General features: G+C 35.5%; 1 protein-coding gene across 2 annotated transcripts in view; it reads left to right on the plus strand.

The window, feature by feature from the left end:
• The window catches only part of blo (bloated), a 101,277-nt gene that overhangs the window by 51,512 nt on the left and 27,266 nt on the right, over nt 1-22,499 (plus strand). The gene's annotated exons all lie outside the window — the stretch shown is intronic.

Genomic DNA, 22,499 nt, shown 5'->3' on the forward strand with positions numbered 1-22,499 from the left:
TAAAATAGATGAAAAACCTGACAAGTTAGTGTTAACAACTTGAGATTAATCATCCTGACTAACCGAGAATGTGAGTGACTAATTCTAACAAATGACAAATCTTCTGTAGATATAGATCGAGCAAATAACAATTCTCTTGTAGATATATATTGTCTTTGTTATCGTGATGTACGCTTCTATATTTAGTAAGAATATCGGTTGTGACTTCATATGCCTATAAGGAAAGAAAGTTAAATATATTTCCGAGGAACAGAAGATAGCCTAAATCTCTTTTTCCTATTGTGACTAAGCAAAAGACATTTAGGTATCATCATAGACATCAAATACCAAAATAACTTGAAAAAAGTTTTGGTTCGATAAATCGTTGTAGCGTTTAATTATAATTGATCAAAATCCACAGTTCGAATCGTTGTGTATGCATAATATGACAGCTGTATGCAAATTTGGAGGTTACAATAAACTGCCTAGTCAATTAGCAAAATGTATATGCATAAATCATCTTCGTTTTCATCTGTTCGAACCTGAAGTATATTTACTATCATCGATTATTATTGTCCTACTGCAGGACACGAGTCTCCTCTAAGAATGAGAAGAATTAGCCTATAGTACACCACCGCACTAGCCAAGTGCGGTGGTGTATCAGTTATCTAAATGATGAATTTAGTTTTCTGTTTCTGGGTCTGGGTGTTTGTGTATTTGTCTATGTGTGTGTCCATGGCACCCACGACACAGGGAATCCTAGTGTGGGGCTGTGAGTGTAGAAAGTGTTTATTTATTATTGAAATTTTTTAAGATATCCCAGACATGCAGACTTCCTCGCGTTGTTTTTTTTCACCGTTAAAGCAAGTGATACATAATTTCTAATACGCACATAATTGAAAAATCAGAGGTGCGCGCCTGGATTTGAAATTCGATCCGTGTTCGGACCCCTCGATTCAAAAGTTGAGTTTAAACCACTAAGTTCTGCTCGCTTGGTATTTCTAGTCATATAATAAATCCAATTGATAGTGATCCAATAACCTTTAATACATTAATTCTTAATTGTTCCACTATCTCGATAAACAACTGTTAGTGCAAATGTTATTGACTATAACTTTTCAATATTACTTTTATCAGGCTTGCCAAAGATCTTGATTCCGTTTCAATTCGCTCATCTCCATTCTGATTGGTATCGAAGCTGACACGCAATCTTGAGCATCGAGACGATTGAAGAACAGATCTATAGATCAGAGTTTTTGCTCATGATAAACAATGTACAAGAGTGTCTCTCGATTCATCATCATCATCATAATCAACCCTGATTACTTGATACTACATCGTATAACACTGTTTAATGGTATCTGCTATTGGTCAACATGTAACGTTGTTATTGCCAACATAAGACAACTATTTTTGTTGTTAATGATACGAAATAGGCTATCTGGTTTACTTATTTAGTTGATGGCGTAAATTTGCTTTTTGAAATATATATATATATTTTTTGAAATCCCTGTATTCTCTTCAACAAAATTCTGTGTTATTTTGACTCAAAAGGTTATTTGACAAATTGATTAGAAAAAATATTTTTCGTCTTTCTGATTCGTCTTTTTAAGATCTAGATTCGAATCCCAGGCACGCACCTCTGATTTTTCAAATTATGTGTGTATAAGAAATTAATCATCACTTGTTATAAGGGTAATGGAAAACATCGTGAAGAAACCTACGCCTGAGAGTTCTTTAGAAAAAAGTTCTTAAAGGTTTGTAAAGTCTACCAATTCGCAATTCGTCAGCGCGATGGGCCATTGCCTAAATCCTTACTTTGAGAGGAGACCCGTGCCCAGCAGAGGGACAGCAATGAGTTGACGATCGCGGTCGATCTCATGTTACAAAATGAGGTGAGACCCTAGACATTTGATATCAATCAGGGTCAGGACAATCACGAAAGTGACGTGGCAATAGCTGTAAAAACAGAAAAAAACAGTACCGTAAACGACGCGCCAATCGATACCAGGCCTCTGATTGAGAAATCGATTCTTTTATTGCCATTGATATGCAAATATTGAAGAGAGGCATGCGAACTTAATTACCACCTTGAATTTATAATAGAATTTAGGACTGTCACTTGAGTATACTCAATTGTCTTGGCGTATGGTTGTGAGTCCGTCAACAAGATTTTTTTTTCTTAAAATATAGATACAATCTCGCGAAAAAGACATTTTTGATCCAATATTTTCTCAATGTATGTCAAAATATATATTAAAGAGGAATAAATCACTGATATTTCAATCAAATCCTACAATTTTTTTGAACATCAATAAAACCACGTCGCATAGTTTCGTTATGGAGAAGAAGCAACGAAAGAAAACTTTCGCCTACAATGGAAAACTAGAGCTACGTAAACATATTGTAAAGATTTAAAATATACAAGTAAAACCTTAAATAAAGTCAAGGAAAACAAAACTCCTATACAAACGAAACTCCTATACGTTAAAATTAAATTACTCCATTAACAGGCAAGTCACGGGATTTTTCGAAAAGCAGTCTTTCGGGTGCAAAAAAACCTTTGTCTCATATTCTCAAGCGTCCACAGCGTAGAAACCGCCTTATTATCTTAATTGAGCTGGATACGGCCAGAAATGCAAAATTTGGCCATAAATTGGCATAACTCCCTGAGTTTGTCGACGTACAGCCATCGTTAGCAAGATACCTTATATACGATACTTGTTGCCAGTTCATGAATTCTGCACATATTTTTGGTGTTGCAAAAATTACGTCAGATGTCAAGGTCAATTTTAAGAATAATTTAGGGATAAGAGATACATACTAACTAGTTAATTGTATCAGGCGTTACTTTGCGGAAATCCATGCTATTAAGTTAAGATTAAAACTACTTCACAACAATCCGCTACAAATATGTATGATGGTATATATTTTAAACCATGCAGTATGTCCTGAACCTCCAAATGTATTTTTTTAGTATTTGTTATCATAACAGTCATACAAGCAAATGCATTGTGAATGTTTAAACTACCTTCGTATTACTATAAGGCCCTGTAACCAGTGGACAAAAGGATAGACGGACAGACAGCGGAAGCTTGGTAATAGGGTCCCGTTCTTACTTTGGTTACGGATCCCTAAAAACAGTAGATCAATAATCACCAATGAGGAAACTGGTAAAATACTAAAACTACAAAGCCCGATAAGCAATGCACCGATCACAATTGTTACCAAGAATCCGATGTTGTGAGAATTTCGCACGAGATGAGATAATTACCAGAAGTCAAGGTCGAGATGCTGGTCCCATTAGACACGGTTACGTAACAGTCATAATTGATTCAGTTAAGTTACGGTTGGTGGTTACTTGGCTTGTAAACACGTTTTAAAGTAAGGCTGAAGCTGATTTTTGATAATATAGGAGAAGCAGACGAGCAGAGGGCTGCATAGTCCTGATAATAAGCGTCTACTGCCGTCCATGGACTTGTGTAATTAACCCCAGATAGGATTCGTTTGCTAGCTGAGGTTGGTTACAGATGCGTTGCTACCCCTGAGGACTAAGCTGGAATGCCTCGTTAAAGTATGTATCCCTTAACAAACCCTTCAAACGAGAACACAGCAGCGCTTTACACTGCTGTTATAAGACAGACAGTCGATCCACAAAGTGTTCTACGCCTTCAAGCATTGTAATGTTATGAAGGTGGTCTTCATATTGTAATGTTAGGGAGGATGGATGATTCGTTAAACTGTTATTAAAAGGTGTGATGATATAATAGTTCAAAGGATGAAAAAAAATCATATTTTGTTAAAATGTATTCAATTATTTCTAGTCACTCTAACCGCCATTTATCATATCGGAAACTAGTAAAATTAGTATTAATTAAGTTCAATTTTATTTGAAACTAGTTAACAAATTCCAAAATTAAATGGTCTAAATCCAAATTGCTAATCCACTGCATTTGATTTTACGGAAGCGAATTCTTCTATTGACGTTTTTTCTAAGCTTGCAAAAAGGAAAGGAAGTGTGCAAAAAATATTTTTTGTTATCCAACACTGTAATGGTGTCTAAAATGCGTAATCTTGTTTCTTTGGTAATTTATTTATTGCTTCTGGAGGTTTTAGTATTTTAACTGATACTAATTCAAGTGCCTTCGACAAGTTTTATGATTGATACTCAATACGGAAAATATAAATAATAATAGGATTATTTATAAAATCTTATACAAAGGTTCCAAGTTAATCGTCAGAGGCATCGATGATCGATGACTGATTGTTTCTTTCTTTTTTTCAAACTTTCAAAAGGGCACGGGGTTATCTGGGATTCTTACCGCAGTAAAACCCCACGGTGACCGTCCTTGACGCTACGATGAGGACTCCGGGATCTCAAAAGCAGCGCAACCGGAGTCCTCTAAGCGTGGTACACCGTCGAACTCCGTCTTAGAGAGCATAAAGCTCGCCACACCGTCTGGTGTGTACGAGAGTATGTGGCCACATATACCGCCGAACTTCCCGTTGTCGCTGGCCGGGCGGTACGAGCTCCCGAGCTTGTCACCCCCAACCCCGGAAGCCTCCTTTCGACTCTTACGACGGGCAGGGGATACCGTAGCCTACCGTACCGTAGTTTCCGAACTACAGGGACATGATTAATGATATCTATGGCATTGATAACTTGACCGTGACGTGACTCGTATTCTACTCCAATTTTATAAAAATCACACCTTGATCTTGTCGATCTAATAAATAAGTTACAGACAAAAATTCAGCAACATTCAAAATTAAGAATGGACATTGTTTTGAATATCTTATTCTATTTCACAACTATTATTTGTTTACATTATAAAATTCGCGTAACAGAAACCAAAACCTAAATCTATCTAGATAAAATCGCAGTTGAAATAAAAGCTTTGGGATTTAACGAGTTTTTGCCAATACCTGCTTGATAACATCGGATTCATGGACCATTCATAATACTAATTGCCTAGTAATGTTTCCATTTGGGCACTTGTTGTATAGTCAACAAAGAGCGATGAACGAGAAAAGTTTTTACAACTTAATTTTAAATCTCTGATTGAGCTAAAATTGCAGAAGATTGGTTTGGATAATACGTGATTAGTTTGATAACGTTGTTTTAAATCCTATATGGCAGACGTCCCAAGATAGCGGACCATTTACTTTTTAAATTATTTTATTTTTTATTTTTACATTATTTTATTTTTACATTACTTTGGGTATCAAATGAAAGGGTATTTCTGAGAAGAATACGGAAAGGAATATTCTCAGTTTAGAAAAATAGTGAGTGTTTTGTTCATATGTGTAAAAGATTTGTTTGCTGTTAAACTGATAAGGGTATTACTGAAAGACATCATTTCATGAAATGCTTCCTAAGAGCTGCACTATTTCCTTTCCTCATTTATTTTGATCTATTTTTGCGTATTTTAGCTCGCAGTTTATAATGTCTATTTTTATATTCGTTCGTCTATTGCATCTTACTCGTTGATGATAGAACAAGTAGGTTAAGCCGAAGTTTATTTGAAAACCATTTCAAATGTGTTAAGCACTATTATATTATACTTCTGTAGATGTAGACGATAAGGTTCTCTTCCGCCATTATCTAGTATTGTTTGTTTTGACTACGTTGTATACAAGTGGTAATTACGTGTTACTTTACCTACTTTAAGATAATCGTTTACAAAATAATCAAGGTGTGGTAGAAACTTTTGTGGTTCGAGACCACACTTATTTCTTCTTAATAACAGCACAGTTAAGCAGTGTTATTCTCTGGTATTAAAGTGTTAGGCCAGATAAATTTATACAGCGTTACATCTACGGTAGCAAAGTACCTATCAGTGGCTGATCTCAAGTATGTCACCAAACTTACCTGACGTTAATAAAAAATCAATTATAAAACGATAAAGACAATAAGCTTTTTATGTTAAGTGGTCTATTGTGAATGTAAATCGGTGTAAATTGAAGTCCTAGCGAAATCAATCATAGACGTGATTCTACTCCTGACGACTAAAATTGAAGGACTCAAAAAGTAAATTTGTTTTATAAATCAAACGAAACTACAGGAGGGCCCCACAAAAGTCAAACATTGGTGAGATATGTATGCCACCGCAGATGAAAGTAAATAATTCTATTTTCTTTACTTTGCTGTAACATCAATCAATGATACATTTCGCAATCAATTAAGATCCAAAGTTGACAACGTACATTAAGTTTTCAAAACACGATTAGTAATAAATTGATGCTGATGTTAATTAAATTAAATTTAGCAAATGCATTAATCATTTTGTTTGGTTATAATTTAGCGTCTAGCATTGAAAAGATAAAGAATTTGCATATGTTATAAAAATAGCAACTGAAATGTAATAAGGAAATGAAGTTGATATGAAATGAAATGAGATATAAATTAGAGTAGAATGTACTTAATACGAGTTTTGTTGATCCGATTAGTAATATTGAAAGCAAAAGAACGATTAATGACGTCAACTTTGTAGGATTACGTAATTATTTAGTATACTACGTTAGTATAGTGCATTACTATCTACTGCTGGGCGTGGGTTTCTAAGAATTAAAGGTTGAGCCCATCGTGTGTACAGAGCTGGAAAAAATCATACAAAACTGTTTTTTTATGAAATTCCACAAACGTTTTCCACACTAACAGCCCCACATTAGGATTCCCTGTTTTGTCGGTACCATGGATGCACACAATGACAAACAGAAAACACCCAGACCGCGAACAGATCTAAATTCATCATTCAGTTATCTGTCTGACTGGGGATCGAACCCGGAACCCTTTGTGCATCAGACCGGTGACCACTTCGCCTCGCTGGTCGCCAATTGAAGCTACTACTTCCGACTGACTTACATATGAGCTGATAATTTCAGTCCTCAAGAGAAGCAATACATCAGTAATCGGCTTCAGGTAGAACCTTGGTTTATATGGAGCTAATGACAAATATCAAACGTCTAGAGGTAACACTGAGCACTTATTATCAGATGGACTACATTTTTGGTTATTTTAAGAAGAAATAGACGATGTGGTGGTACTCGTAGTAAAGAGGCGAACTATAAAGTTTCCTATTACTTTTCAAATTGAGATTGATGACTTCACACACTTCTAAGAATCTTATGCAAAATTCTCAGGTGCGTAGGTTTCCTCAGGATGTTTTCTATTACCATTAAAACATACATTTCTTACATACATATTCCTTGACTATTTAGTGTTATTACGCAATAATGGTAAGGTAAGCATTATTGCGTAATAACACTTATACTGGTATATAGGTATTTAACTCTATAAAAGAAAATAAAAATACTCATTTAAATGCAGCAATCCTTGACAAAATAAAGGTCAATTCACGCGTAAAAATAGCATTCCAATAAATTTCAACCACGCATAATCATTGAGCGTTCAATCCGTAGGTAACTTGCCAAAATTCGTGCCTCGGCAAGGCAATCCCTTCTCTAAGCATTCCTGGCAATCAAACCGACCACTTATATCCGTCGAAGTGTTTATGTGTGTTCGTATGCTTAATACTGAGTGTTTTGATGTGTTTGTTTCAAGCTGGGTGTTCAATTGTTATTTGGATAAAGGTAGAACCTTTTGTGGGCCCAAGCTTAATAACAATTCTAAGCGCTTCTGTATTCTCATCGCTAGTTAGAAGAGTGGGGTAGGAGAGAGACTGACGGCATTCGATGTTGATCCTCAAGGGTAGCAACGCATTTGCAATAGACTTTATGTAGGACTCCAATCTTATTTCGTATTGTTCAATCTTGGCCAGTGGACAGCAGTTGGACAGTAATGTGCTGTCACCACTTCTCATAAAAAGTCACAAGTTTTCCTATGTAACATACTTAGTGTACATCAAAGTACTCACGATATTATTATAATTTCAAGAATCAGTTATTTGCAAACAATCACTCCAATTTGCACAAACGAGACAATTCGAACAAATCCCACATAATCTTAAGCGTCTGAGTGATCTAGACACACAAATCGTGGCATTGTAACAATATTTAATTGTATTCTCGCTTCGGTGATCGCTTGACTTGTAACGAATTGATTCGATTTGTAGATCTGTCTCAAACTTGAGACATTTGTACCTGAGTCTCTTTATATCGATTGTTCAGTGTTGTTCACCTCACTAAATGTGTCTGAACTTCATTAGATACATTTTGTTATACTCGTAGAAGTAATAAATGGGCATGCAGTCCACCCGATAATTAGAGACAACTGACAGTCATCTATGTTATAATTAAATTCAGATTGTACGTTGCTACTCTAGAGAATTACATTGGACCTAATATGTATGTCTCTCCCACAACACCAACTCTTCAAGACTTTGCAAGAAGTGTGATGCTTTTTAAACATAGCCCTACAGCTCGTCTAAATCCTGATACTGACCTACAAAGTAAATAAATGTGACCGCTATGTGCTTCTCTTAGAGGTGCACTTTAAATCATTCATAAAAAATAAATAAATAAATCGTTCTCAGTTGTCATCTTCTGATGGCACACGTTAAACCTTGTCATAGAGCTGGTATGCAGTGAGAAATCATCATCATCAATCATCAGATACGGTTTAGCGACTACCCATACCTCGATTAATCAACATTGGAACTGTCTTATAGTAAATGCTCCAGATACATACTCAACAGTGGGACATATAAATCATTGCTTTTTTAACTCACAATCTGGCATCCACAGCTGACGTCTGTATTAAGATTTTTTTTATTATGGATTTGTATTATGGATACTTAAGACACCTATTGTTATACAGGTACACTAATATCCATGAATAGATTAAAATTCCTGACATATGTAGATGTCAGTAAGGCCGTCAATCGACCATTAGGTCAAACCGGTCAAACGAACCATATGATAATCATAAGTCATATGAATAATACTTATTGTCATTTCAAAGCAAAAAAGGACAATGGCCTCCAAAACGTTGCATTAAGGACAATTTGCATTTGTGTGAATGACTTAGCTACATATCGTGAACGTTACGAATTTAAACTTTTCATTGATTCATACTTTGTCCTCTCACGATGCCATAATACATTTTTCCAAACGTTTAATATTGTAAAACAATGTAACGACCCGTCCACAATTCTCCTTTGTATTTAATGCGTAATTTACATTGTTATATGTACATACATGATTTGTCCGTACTAAAAAATACTCATATTACTTCTTATATGCTACAGAACTCGGGAAAAATTTCGTTTGTTTCAATATCTTGTTTCAGAAGCTATCTTTTAGTTTTGGTCTAAAATTTATCCGATTAACGCGAAGGAGGTCTAATCACACACAAAAGAGCCATAAATCTGATTCACATATGAGCAATAAAGTAACCGACCATCAAACACCAATAAAAGCGGACTAAGAGCGTCACCCTGAGGCGTACCTTTCGATTAACGCGCGGGGGCGGATGATCTTTATCTGCCGCTACTCAGACATGCCCAAAATGGTCTCAGATGACTCTAACCGGCGTACGAACTATTTTGGCGTCGGCATTGACCTGTAATACACGTCCATTTGTGGTCATCGCTTGCGAAAGCCTCAGACGGTACGGTGATTTAGCTTGAATATGCTAATCGATACAGATTGCACCACATTAGCGTTTTAATTTAATTAAATGGAGAAATCTGTTATATAATGATTGTTTATTAATAATAGACGGGTTCGTTACCGACGTCGATAAATGCAGACTTCCTTTTTGTATTTAATATACACATCATTTAAAAAACATCTGCATATGTTTAACACGCAATAAATAGTTATTATAGTTTCCTTGATGCTTGTTTGCAATCAATAGAACTCCGTAAGCTTCGATCAACAATACCAACTCGAAATCTGTAGTACATCACTTATTTCAGGCACATGTTTAGTGATTGTTTTGAAGGATATGGTTAAAAGGCTTGATATTAATCGAGACATACTTTGCCTAGGCAATATGTTTCGATTTCAATTTTTTTTTTATAATTTCAGCATTAATTCTAATTAATAAGTAAAATATACAGGAAATATGCGATGTATTTTTTAAAACACACATGTTTTAATTTACTTAACCTGCTGTAGTCCTACTTGTAGTTTTTGAATTCACTTATCAATTATGGACTGTTTGCCTATTTGCTCCTAAAAAGAGAAGATAATGTATTATGTATGAACATTGGTTTCGATTGATAAAACCGGACTAGTCTATTTTGGAAAACGAGATCTTAATGGCAAGTAGGCAGTAATTTATTCAGACAAATAGAAGTTAGAATGAACGCAGTTAGTGTCCGAGGTTAAAGCCTTTTGTAGGAGATCATTCATAATTTATATTCAATGTTTAATAGATAAAGTCAAGTGCCTCAGTGGAAGGGTGTGGATGCTGGCTGACTTACATATTACAAGGCAATATCATATCTTTGAGCTGAAGAGTATAAACGCATCTGATCTGATCTGCTTCATTGAAGGTGGTAGAACCCTTTGTGGTTCGACTCCGGCGGCACCACCGCCACACCTTCTACCTCATAACAGCAGTGTTAAGCGCTGCTGTGTTCTGGTTTGAAGGGTGTGGTAAGTACATATTTATCCGAGGCATTCCAGCTTAGTCCACAAGTGTAGCGGCGCATCTATAACCGACCGCAAGTAGGAAACTAATTTTATCAGGGGTTGATTACAGATGTCTAGGGGCGGCAGTAGTTACTATCAGGCATGCACAGTGAAACGATCCTCTCATGGTGTGACGTCACGCTATTGAAGTACGAGTACAATATAGTAAGATTGGGTGTTGGGTATATTACGAATGACCTCTAAGTTTGAATGGCGAATTTATTTGGAGAAATTCAATTTGTTTTATCAGTTTGGGCAATCTCATGATATTTTAAAGCGATTAATTAGTTGGTAGGCGTTAAGATTAAAGGATAAATTGTCTCTGAATTAATGTTTGGGATATGTAATTATGAAATATATTGAAACTGTATGGGTGTTGTTTTGTTTCTTGTAGAAGAGGTAGTAAGTTGCCGCGAAAAATGAGTTTTCGAACAAAAATAAATTTAAAATAGTTTCCTCGCTTTTATTATTTAAACTTTACAAAAAACATTATAAAAAATTATAATATAGAAGTAGCAGACGAACATGCAGTCCACCTGATTAGTTAGTGGATTCTTCTGCCCATGGACATCTGTAATCTATCCCAGATAGGATTAGTTTTCTACCTGAGGTGAGTCACAAATACGCCGCTACCCCTGAGTACTAAGCTGTAACGTCTCGGAAAAGTATGTCTCCCTTACCACACCCTTCAAACTAGAACACAAACACTGTTCTATTATTAAGGGGAAAAAGTTGTGGTGGTGGCGCCACCTGTGTCGAACCTCAAAGAGTTCTAACACATTCAAAAGTATTTTTTTTTATCGGGTCTTAGACCATAAGGTGCATTAAAATTTAACGCATCGTGCGTGGGTCGTGTAACGTTATTGAATAAATAATTGTTATGGCACGTGGGTCTGATTTAATCAAAACACAGCTATTAAATACCATTACATCTAAATAGAGGATCAATTTTTGTTATAAGGGTATGTACACAATACAAGTAAATAATTGCGATTGAGATTTTAATATTTAAGTTAAAACAATATTGTAATAATTGTATTTTGATGGGGTTAGTAACAGTGAATACGTTAAAATTGCATACCTATTTTAAAATTTAAACGAAACCATGTCATTGTTTAGTCATATACTCACCAAAATTAAAATCCCCTGTATATTTTCTTTCGGTTAAACCTATTTTCCTTGTACTCTGTTACTTATACAATAGATGTGCAATTGGCCATCTCTGGTAAATGACGCAAACCCCAAATTAACTAACATGAACTTTTTGATTTTATCGCAGAATTGCAAACATTTTGAAAATTATCTTGTTATGTTCTGGTATTTAGATTAGAAAGTTAGAAAACTATACTATTGATATTAGAAACACACAAGATCTGTATACATTATTCATTATACGTATGTTTATTTCCGCATAGCCTTCAATGAGATAAGTATAAGCAGTTAATTAATTATATACCTACTAATTATGTTTAATTTATGATGGATGGAATACCCGCGGTTCTCGGAGGCCTAATTAATGTTGATTAGTTTACCAGAAATGTTTGTTTCATTATTCATTTGCTATGTTTAATCAATACATAATACCTATTCTTCCCTTATAATCTATGTATAGCTGAATTTAGCTGTAAGTTTCCCAAAAATTGTAAAATAAAATAAAATAAAATAATGATGGAAATGGATGGAAGTGATATATTCAGATCCATTCATCGGATTTAAAGTAGAAACCTTAGTAGTTGGACTATAAGCCACCAGGCCTATTTCTGCCTTATATTCAGTCCTACCCTTGAAAACTAATTTGGAACGCTTCTTGTCTCTGTGTGTTTAGAATCTGTGAACAACGCTTCTTGTCTCTGTATGTTTGTTCTAAGAACCAGAATATAGTATGATAATGCTGTCGTTGTCGTCAAAACATTATCTAATGTTCCACTTCTTGGTTCCACTACAGGTCTTCTCTTAGAGTGAGAGGGGTTTAGGCTATAGTCCACTACGCTGGTCAATTATTGTGAATGGGTGGATTTCACACACCTTGGATTTTTTTAAGAACCCTTAGGCGTGCTGGTTTCGTCTGGTCTAGCTAGTCTAAGCTAGTGTCCTCGCCTTCTTCGCCGTTTAAGCAAGTGATAACTAAATTGTTATCCAGGCCTCGGATTTTCAATAGTTATGTACTATTGAAAAATCTAAAATTTAAAAGGTCTGAAGGATTTTCGGATCCCCGATCTAGAGGTCACTACTTACAATGCTTTAATATGACAGAAATATTTTGGTGTTATTATAGTCGCAGTTTTATACATCTGATGTGAACACCCCCTAACACCGTGACACGACATTCAGCCCACATAAAGCATTCTTCACATTGACCTTCGGCGACTGGTTCGGATTTGCGACCGAACAATGATGCATTGTTTATGTACGATATGTACTCCTGTCCGTCAGTTTGAGAATATTTTGTATGTAAATGCATTCGATGAGATTGAAGAACGATTCTTGAGTCCCCCTCTTTTCTACTCCATTTTGCATTTTGTTGATAAAAATAATTTGTATCGTGACTCAGTTTTGCGTTTGGATGGAAAGGTGGGGATGACGGCTAACTTATAATATGAAGCGACCATATTAAACCACTGTATGGTAATACAAGTGTGATCGGCTTTAGGTAGACCCTGCTCTACATAATATTGCACAAAGATGTCTATGAGCGGCAGTAACCATTTACCATTCATTGGACTACATGCTCGTTTGCTATTTCTATATTGTTCTTAAGTCTACAAATTCCTATGGCACTATGTCCCTCCTCCTCCTATCATCGAAAACAATACCCCTCCCCCTGGTTTGAAAGATAAGGGCCTATGAGACGCAATCCAACTTAATCCTCAGAGGTAGAAACGCATCTGTGGCCGACCTTAGGGAGGACTGCAATCCTATCTGACGTTGATTACACATTTCCATACATGCTCTCTTCCTACATCAATAAAAAAACTTTCGAGGCTCTTTGAGACCTAAGTAGCAACTAATCTGGGTAACCTCATGTACTGATGTCATGTCATGCTGTCATGATGATAGCATGTTTACTTGCCATTATGGAATTTCGCTTATTGTGGAAAAAATCATCATTATTTTCAATATGATATGCCAATTATTAGTAAACCTCTAATCACGAAATATCGTCATTATGTACTATTTCATTGAATGTACTTTAATTGGGCATTGTAATACGAACAAGTGATGGTTGTGAACGAATATTATTAGCTTTTCAGCCGGTTTTGCTTGCATTAGTAATATCTAAAAAAATATTGTAGTTAAGTAAATGAGTTTTTTTTAGTTTTCAAAGGTGTGTGAGGTCTACCAATTTGCATTTGGCCAGTGCGGAAGGCTATGGCCAAAACCCGTGCCCAACATTAGTACAGTAATAGGTTGATAACCAAAGTAAATGTATTTGAAAAATAAAATATTTTTTTGAAAAATGTGATACTTATCAGATACTGCATACTTATCAGACATGTACTATCTTAGTCCTGAGGGGTAACAACGCATGTGTAGCCGATCTCAGGTAGAATTCTAATCTTATTTATCATCTAACGATAGATTACTTAAACAGCAGCTTAAACACTGCTGTGTTCTGGTTTAAAAGGTTTTATACGGAAGGCATTACCCGAGACATTATAACTTAGTCCTCAGGGAAAGCAAGGCATATGTGGCGGACCTCAGGTAGCGGGCGGGCTGGTATCAGGTAGGTGACTATAGACTGTATCTTTTCTCGCTCAATATTAAACACAAATTTACCTATTTTTATTGATGCAAGAAATCTATAAACATCCCAAACGTCTACTTTAACGCCTAATAAATAATATCATCAATAACAGACACTACAATTGAATATATTAGCGAGCCAAACGGAAGCTGCCAAGGCTGGACCACTATTCATCTGTGCATCTCGACGTCCACTTAGCACTTTTGAGCTGTGCTAAGGTTTACTCGATATAGTTTAGGGTGTGGTCGTAGTGTTCGCGGGTTATATATAAGCACGTAATTCGCGTCCGCGAGTCATTGCATATTTTTAATGCGTTTTAAATATGTTTTAGTTGTGAAATGATGGGTAAGAAAGGTCTTATGTAAGGTCATCTATCATTTGGTGAATGGTGAAATTTTATTACATTCTGTTTAATACGATTACTGTCCCTTCGCGGGCACAAGTTTCTTATCAGAGTGACCGATTTAGGCCATCTATCACACTGGCTGAGTGCCTACCTACCTACCTACTAGTAAACCTACCCGCTGGTACTAACACCACGCCCAATAGATCATAATCATAATCATAATCATTTATTCATTTGTCAGTAAGGATTACAATATTGGATGTTTGCACTTTGGGAACAACGCTTACTGTACCAATTATTGGCGTACAAATGATAACAAAATTTCTAATCTAATTAAAATTACAACAATTATTACAAGTTTATGTCAAATTATTACAAACACTTACAAATATTGATAAAAATGAAAATTAATTTAAATTTAAACATTTTGCGCTATTTAGTAAATCAGATATATATGTTACGTGCATTGCTTGTCATTAAGATATTCATTAACTGTGTAGAAACATTTCTCTACAAGGTATGTTTGAAACTTTTGTTTAAATACGAAAGTATCTGACAATGTTCGTATTTCTAACGGAACTTTATTGAATATATTCGCGACCATTCCGAAAAAACTTTTTCTGAGTAAGCGAGTGTTTGCATCTATACTAGTAAGTTTATATGCATGGCGTGCTCGAGTTTTAAATGTAAACATTTGACTGTTTGCCTTGACAAATATTGCACATTCTAGTATATAGAGGGCTGGTAAGGTTAATATATTTAATCTCTTGAAATGTGGCCTACAAGAGTCAGTTTGTCTAATATTACATATTGCTCGTATGCATCTTTTTTGGGCTCGGAATGCGAGTTCTCTGTCTGTGGAGTTTCCCCAAAATATTACTCCGTACCGTAACGTTGCAGCAACATAGCTGTGATATGCCGTCAATACAGCTGTTTGATCTACTATATTTCGCAGTCTTCTTAAAAGATATGAGTATTTATTCAATGCTTTACAAACATGTTCAATATGATGTTTCCAGTTTAGTTTCTTGTCAATATGTAAACCTAGAAATTTAAAATGATCCGTTTCTTCAATTTTATTACCTAAATAATTTATATCTACGCTTTTACTATCATTAATATTTTTATGATTAAAATTAATTATTTTAGTTTTTGACAGATTAATATTTAAATTATTAAATTCAAACCAATGTATTATTTCTGTCAGTGTGTTATTAATGTCATTCTCTAATTTATTTAAATCGTCATTTGTAAATAGAGCTGTGCTGTCATCAGCAAACAAAGTCATATGATGGTTTATTGTCTCAGGTAGGTCATTTATATAAACCAAAAATAATAAAGGCCCTAAGATACTGCCTTGTGGCACACCAAATAATGTTTTTCTACGATCCGATTCATATACGGTTTCGCTGGCTGTTTTCATACATATTTTTGTTATTTGTGTGACCTGTTCTCTTTCTGTTAAGTAGGATTTTATGAGATTATAGGCATTTCCTCTTATTCCATATTTGTATATTTTATTTAAGAGAATGTCATGGTTTACGTGGTCAAAAGCTTTACTGATGTCCATAAATAGGGCCGTTACAAGACGTTTTTTATCTATATTATGCGTAATTGTCGATAAGAAATTGAATATTGCTAAATTAATATTTTTATTTCGTCTAAAACCAAATTGACATGAGCTTAGGATGCAATTTGATTCCATGAAATTGTAAATGCAATTATAGATATATTTCTCAAATATCTTCGAGAAAATAGGTAATAGTGCTATTGGTCTGTAGTTATTTACATTTGCCGAATCGTCTTTTTTAAATAAAGGTTTGATTACTGCTTGTTTTAATTTATTCGGAAAGACGCCATTTTCAATACACATGTTCAATATATGACTTAACACCGGTGCTATTTGATTTGGAACTTCTTTAATTATTTTTGTTATTATACCGTCATACCCTGAGCTGTTGGTGTTCCGTAATGTTTTTATTAATGTATGAATATCTGCTGGTAGTGAAGGTGGAATAAAAATCGAATTTACGATATTGTAGTTTAAATCAGATGCCTTATTTATGTTGCTGTTTTGGTCTTTGATTTTGTCAATAAAGTGATTGTTAAAAATTGTTGCTATTTCCTTAGGGTTAGTTATGGTTGTCCCGTCAATAAGTAATTTAGTTATTTCCGTTTTTGGGCGGTTGAGTTTGGCTTTATTGATTATATTCCATGTGGCTTTTGATTTGTTATTAGCATTTTTAATGTAAAAATTATTTTGCGATTTTTGAGTCAGCCTTATTATTGATTTATATCGTTTGGCATATAATTTGTATTTGATTTTATTTGCATCACTGCGACAGTGTCTGTATTGCCAAAGTAGTTCTCTTTTCCGTTTGCTTCCTTGTTTAATTCCCCGTGTTAGCCATTTCGGCTTCATTTTCGTGGATATTTTATATTTTTTTGAAGGAAAACAGAGATCGTAAATCAATTTAAATAGATCATGAAATGAATTAAACGCTTCATTGGGGTCTTTTATTTTATATATAGTATTAAAAGAGAGTTGTGTAATATATTTTTTTGATGTAGATCGTGATCCCATTACTCGCAGAGCTGAATACTGAGCAGTGACGTCACTACACTGTTTGCACAAGTGAGTAACTGACGAGGCAAGGCCTTTGCCTTTACATATACACTGTTCGTGTGTGTGTTTGCATTTTACGTTTGTGTCTGTGTGTCTGTTTGTATTTTTGTTCAAAGATCCTTATAAAATAAGCGAGGGACGTATTTGTGAAACGATTACTATGTTTTTCTAATTAAAAGCAGAAGCAACATAAGACCACAAATCTACCCGCTGATAGTGTCACCACGCCTCATAGATCGTGATCCCATTACTCGCAGAGCTGAATACTGAGCAGTGACGTCACTCCACACTGTTTGCACAAGTGAATAACTGACGAGGCAAGGCCTTTGCCTTTACATATACACTGTTTGTGTGTGTCTGTTTGCATTTTAAACACCGTTGTGTTCTAAGATCCTTATAAAATAAGCGAGGGACTTATTTGTGAAACTGTTTTACTTACTGTGTTTAAGAATGCCTTTGTGTTCACAGATCCTTATAAAATAAGCTAGAGACTTATTTACGAAACTATTTTACTGTGGTTTTCTTAAAGGATGCCTTAAAGACATGTGCAAGGATCCGCGTAGTGGAGCGGTCTCTATAGCGGTCTGATACGTAATGGGTTCCGGATTCGATTCTCAGACAGACATCTAAATGATTGATTTAAAGTTCCTTTCTGGGTCTGGGTGTTTGTGTTTTCGTCTTTGTGTGGCACTTATTCTGCAGGATATCTTAGTGTGCAGCTATTTTTAAACGACTTCCTAAAGGAAATAATTTATTTATTCGAGAACATTTTTTTTCATATAGGTGTAATTTTTTGTCCCCTAAGGGCCTTCATATAAGCCTTTTTTATTTTGGATTGAACATTTCTGAGTACAAAAGCGAACACAAAATTTGCAATTCGATTTTTTTGTGAATTGATTTTCGATCTCAGATTCGGATCCAAAGATCAATTTTGTCGAAAAGTATCTCCAAGTCGTTAAGAAAGTTGAACGCCCGATCCTTCTACCTGGATGATGATTACACAAACAAACAAGCTGGTTTTCGATATTGCTATAAACACTTGCGATTTTTGGGGTTGCGTAGTTACTTAAATGGTGGTAACGGAACCTTGTTACTAAGGATCTTTTTCTGCCTAATAACAACAGTGATTTCCGCCGTTGCTCCGGCTTGGAGAGAATGGTAACGGAGACATAGAGGCATTCCGGCTTAGTCCTCAGGGGTAGCGCAACATATGTGGCGGACTTCAAGTAAGACTCTAATCTTATTTGAGGTTGATTACAAATGTTAATGGGCGGCAGTAGCCACGTACCGTCGGGTAGACTGCGTGCTCGTATGCAACTTCTATATTATAAAAAAACTCCAATTGCCCCAAAAGAGGTATTTGTAATTTCAAAGAAAAGAAGTAAGTGTTATTGCAAATAAAATATATAAACTCCCCGTCATATAAGAATCTCGGTTTTTTATTAAAAATGAACGACACAGAACTTTTAGTGTACTAGTTCCACTCGCACTTGACTGGTTTTTTACTTGCGCGTGGATATTTAAATTTTATTGCCTTATGTTATTGCCTTGTTATTTATCTGGAAAATATTGAACCTTATTGTATGAATTTCAAATTATCAGTTGTTTCGGTCATAGTCCACCATGCTGGCCAAGTGTAGACTTCACACACAATTTAGAAGTAGTCATAGTTTAGTGTTTAAAACTCGTTTTCTTAATCTAAAGGTCCGAAGTACAAAGCTCAGAATTTTTAAAGTAATGTGCGAATTAGAATAGAGTTCTTATAGAGGATTGTGCGGCAAAATGCTTCTTTCTTGATCAGAGCCTGCAAGCACCTGATTTCTTAAAAAATCTCAAAAAATGTGTCTCTAATTCGTATTTGGCCAGCGCGGTGGACAATACCTTAAGCCGCTTTGACGTTACGAGACCTGTGCGCAGCAGTGGGACAATAATAGGTTGACATACAATTTTCACATTAGTCCAGCCATTTCGATATTTATTTGGAATGAACTAAAATAAGAAGAAAAACAAGTTAGTCATTGTCAAATAAAACGAAGCTTAAAATATGGCTGCCGTTTAAGAATCACAGACCGATATATTATTTTTATAGATACGCCATATTCGGTGGTTATTAACCAAAAACAGGTTTTCTCATTATTTCCCTGTCATCCTCGTGCGGTATGGAGCATCAACCGTTTTGCAAATAAAACTAAATAAAACCGGTATCTATAACTGTATCAAGCATTAAATCGCCTATCAAGTTTTCTGTAAATGACGTTATACTTAACTTAGTGATAAATAAACAAAATGGGTGGTCGAGGCTACCAAACTATCAAGCAAGAATTAAAGTCTATCATGAAGGAATTATTATTTTTAGTTTCTTAATAGCATACTTTTGAAGGTACATTATTTCGAGGCGGTAGAAAACTTTGTGTTTCGACTTCGGAGGCACATATACGACGTAGCAGAGGTAAGTGGCTACTACCGCCTATGGACATCCGTAATTAACCCCAGTAAAAATTAGATTCCTATTGAGGTCGACCACAGATGCGCCGCTATCCCTGAGGACTAAGCTGGAACGCCTCGGAAAAGTCTGTCTACCTCATTACACCCCTCAAAACAGAACACAGCAGCGCTTAACACTGCTTTTATCATGCAGAAATAGGTGCTTTCATAAAGCAGCGAAATTGCTGATACTAAAAGTTCATTCGGATTTCCCCCTTCAATCTATACCGGTGCCGTACCGCTGTACCAAGTGTGTTAATGTATAATGTACCAGTATGTAATGTACCAAGTGTATTAAATCCTTTAGAACACTCCAATTCTCGTTGTAAACTAGCGGAGATTTTTTATGTACAAGAAACAAATTTTAAGCGTTATCTGCTAATTCTTAATTTTACAGTCAGTCACAAAACTAGAGCTCATCAGAATTTTAAACACGTCTCTCGTAGTAACAATTAGGCAATTGTCAGTAGAGCTGTCCTTGTGGAGCGTGTAATTTGTGGCACTTTGGACGACCTTTGTCGCTGCTGCAAATGACAATGTTTCATAATTAAGGAATTTTACCTTTCCCTTAAAAAATGGATTTATAAATATATAATATTGGATTTCATAACATAAATTCGTTTTTAGATCTCGGGGAGGACTTATATCTGAAAATTTACGGAAAACTCGAGGTCACTGATCGATGATTTTAGATTTTCTTGAACCTCTTAGCCTTAGCTTTAAATGTTCTCAAACTAAACCATAGCAGCGACTAACACTTCTATTATACAGAACAAGGTGTGCATGGTGCCCCGAAAGTCTAACCACAAAATTCTACTACAATTTTTACTCCTCATCACCTCAAGCCGTTTATACTGGTGGCTATGTCAAAGAATGAGACATACTTACGCTTGATAAAATAGCCACTGTCGGTCCCTTCACTCAGGTATACACTTTCAAACATATCTCTTGTCATATTGTCACCATACTGAGAAGTTCCTTATTGTTAAATATTCAGCATAATTACCAAGATATCATCTCTAACAGTACATTTTCAGCGCCGCCCCCACGTGTTACTCACCTTACGAAAGTCAATACTCTCAATGCACAAAAAATGGTGACTAACGATAAATAAGTATGAAGTCATCCATATATCGGGTCTAATTTACATTGAAGAAATGTTTGGATTATAACGGCCTGAGGAGATATGCTACTTTTAAAGGCGTTTCGCATTTTTTGATTGTATTGATACTGCATCACGTTTTGGCGGCTTGCTTCAATGCGTATTTATACGCTTGACGCGATAACACCAGCTCCACCAAGTTGCATATACCACTGTTGCAACTTTAATACATATACTTAAAAAATGTGTAAAAATTTCACAAGTATGGAGTCTCTTTCGTCGCTTTTTCTCCATATTAAAATACCTTCCGAAGCGGTGGTAGATTGTTGACGTTGAAAAAGAGTTTTGCATGAATCAATTTTTTGTAATGAGATTTAAATTTGAATTTGATGCATTTGGTTGCTGCATCGAGCCTCCTAAGAAGTTGCGACCGGCACTCAAACTGCAGAGTCTAGTGTTTGCTCACTGCATCTAGCTTGGTTGCTTGCTGATGCTAAAAGTAGTTTGTCTGTCATGACCCTATAAGAGCGTGGCGCGGTCACTACGGGCCTGACACGAAGAAGGTTCCAGATTCAGTTAATCAGACATCTTAGTTAATTTTGTATATGGATTACGTTTTCATGTGTCTATGGCATTCACAGAGAGAGAATCCTAGTGTAGGGCTATGAATATACAAAGCGTTATTCAGCGATAAAATGGCTGGATATTGCTGTATTGCAAGGTATGGACTAATCTTTGTCACTGTCTAGTCTCTGACTTATCACAGACGTCAATCCAAACAGTTCTTACCGCTATTTAGACGGTGTATTTCTGTAAAACAAGTAACAATTAATTTCTAATGCTCTCGCTACCTACTGTACGGATTGACCGACTTACACTTGACGATTAAGCAAATAAGCTACCTGATGGAAAGCATTCACTGTTTCCTATGGACTTTTGCAACATGCCTAGGATTTTTTTTAATATAGCGTTTTGTATTTTCCTTTAATGTCTTTACGAATCTTTGGGACTTTTGTAAAGAAATTAAAAATTCAAGTCACTGTTAAAACAATTATACTTAAAGACTCGTTCCTACCGATATAAGTTACATATAAGTAACTGTTTATAAAAACTGCTAAAAAAGGCATAACTTGAATTTTTATCGAGCACGACCCCAGCTGAGTGAAAAAAATATCTCTCATCAGGCAATTTTTGAGTGTTCCGTAATAAAATCACAATTTCAGATCCTTAAAGGTCTCATCGACTACTGAGGCATCGTCTTATATTTCATCTACCTTACAAATAGGGGTGGGTTCGTACTATAATGTGTGTTCAGTATTGTACGAGTAGTATATTTTACGCACTTGGCCAGCGCGGTGGACTATGGCCTAATCCTTCTCATTCTGAGAGGAGTCCCGTGCCCAGCAGTGTGGGTATAATGGGTTAATGATAATGATATTTCCCTCAATTATATTTTGAAATTAAGAAAAAAAAAAAAAAGTATGCATAGTATTATATTTTCATAAATTATTTAGATATCGTGGGGTTATTCTCGGAAATCGCTTCATAAGTAAGGTTGGCGAAAAAATAAAGCCTTCAAGTTCTCAAGTGGAATGGGGTTTTCTCAGTAGAGAAT

Source organism: Epargyreus clarus, unplaced genomic scaffold, assembly GCF_041222505.1.
Source record: "Epargyreus clarus isolate Ecla_fem2 unplaced genomic scaffold, WU_Ecla_fem_2.2 ptg000035l, whole genome shotgun sequence".
NCBI lineage: Eukaryota > Metazoa > Arthropoda > Insecta > Lepidoptera > Hesperiidae > Epargyreus > Epargyreus clarus.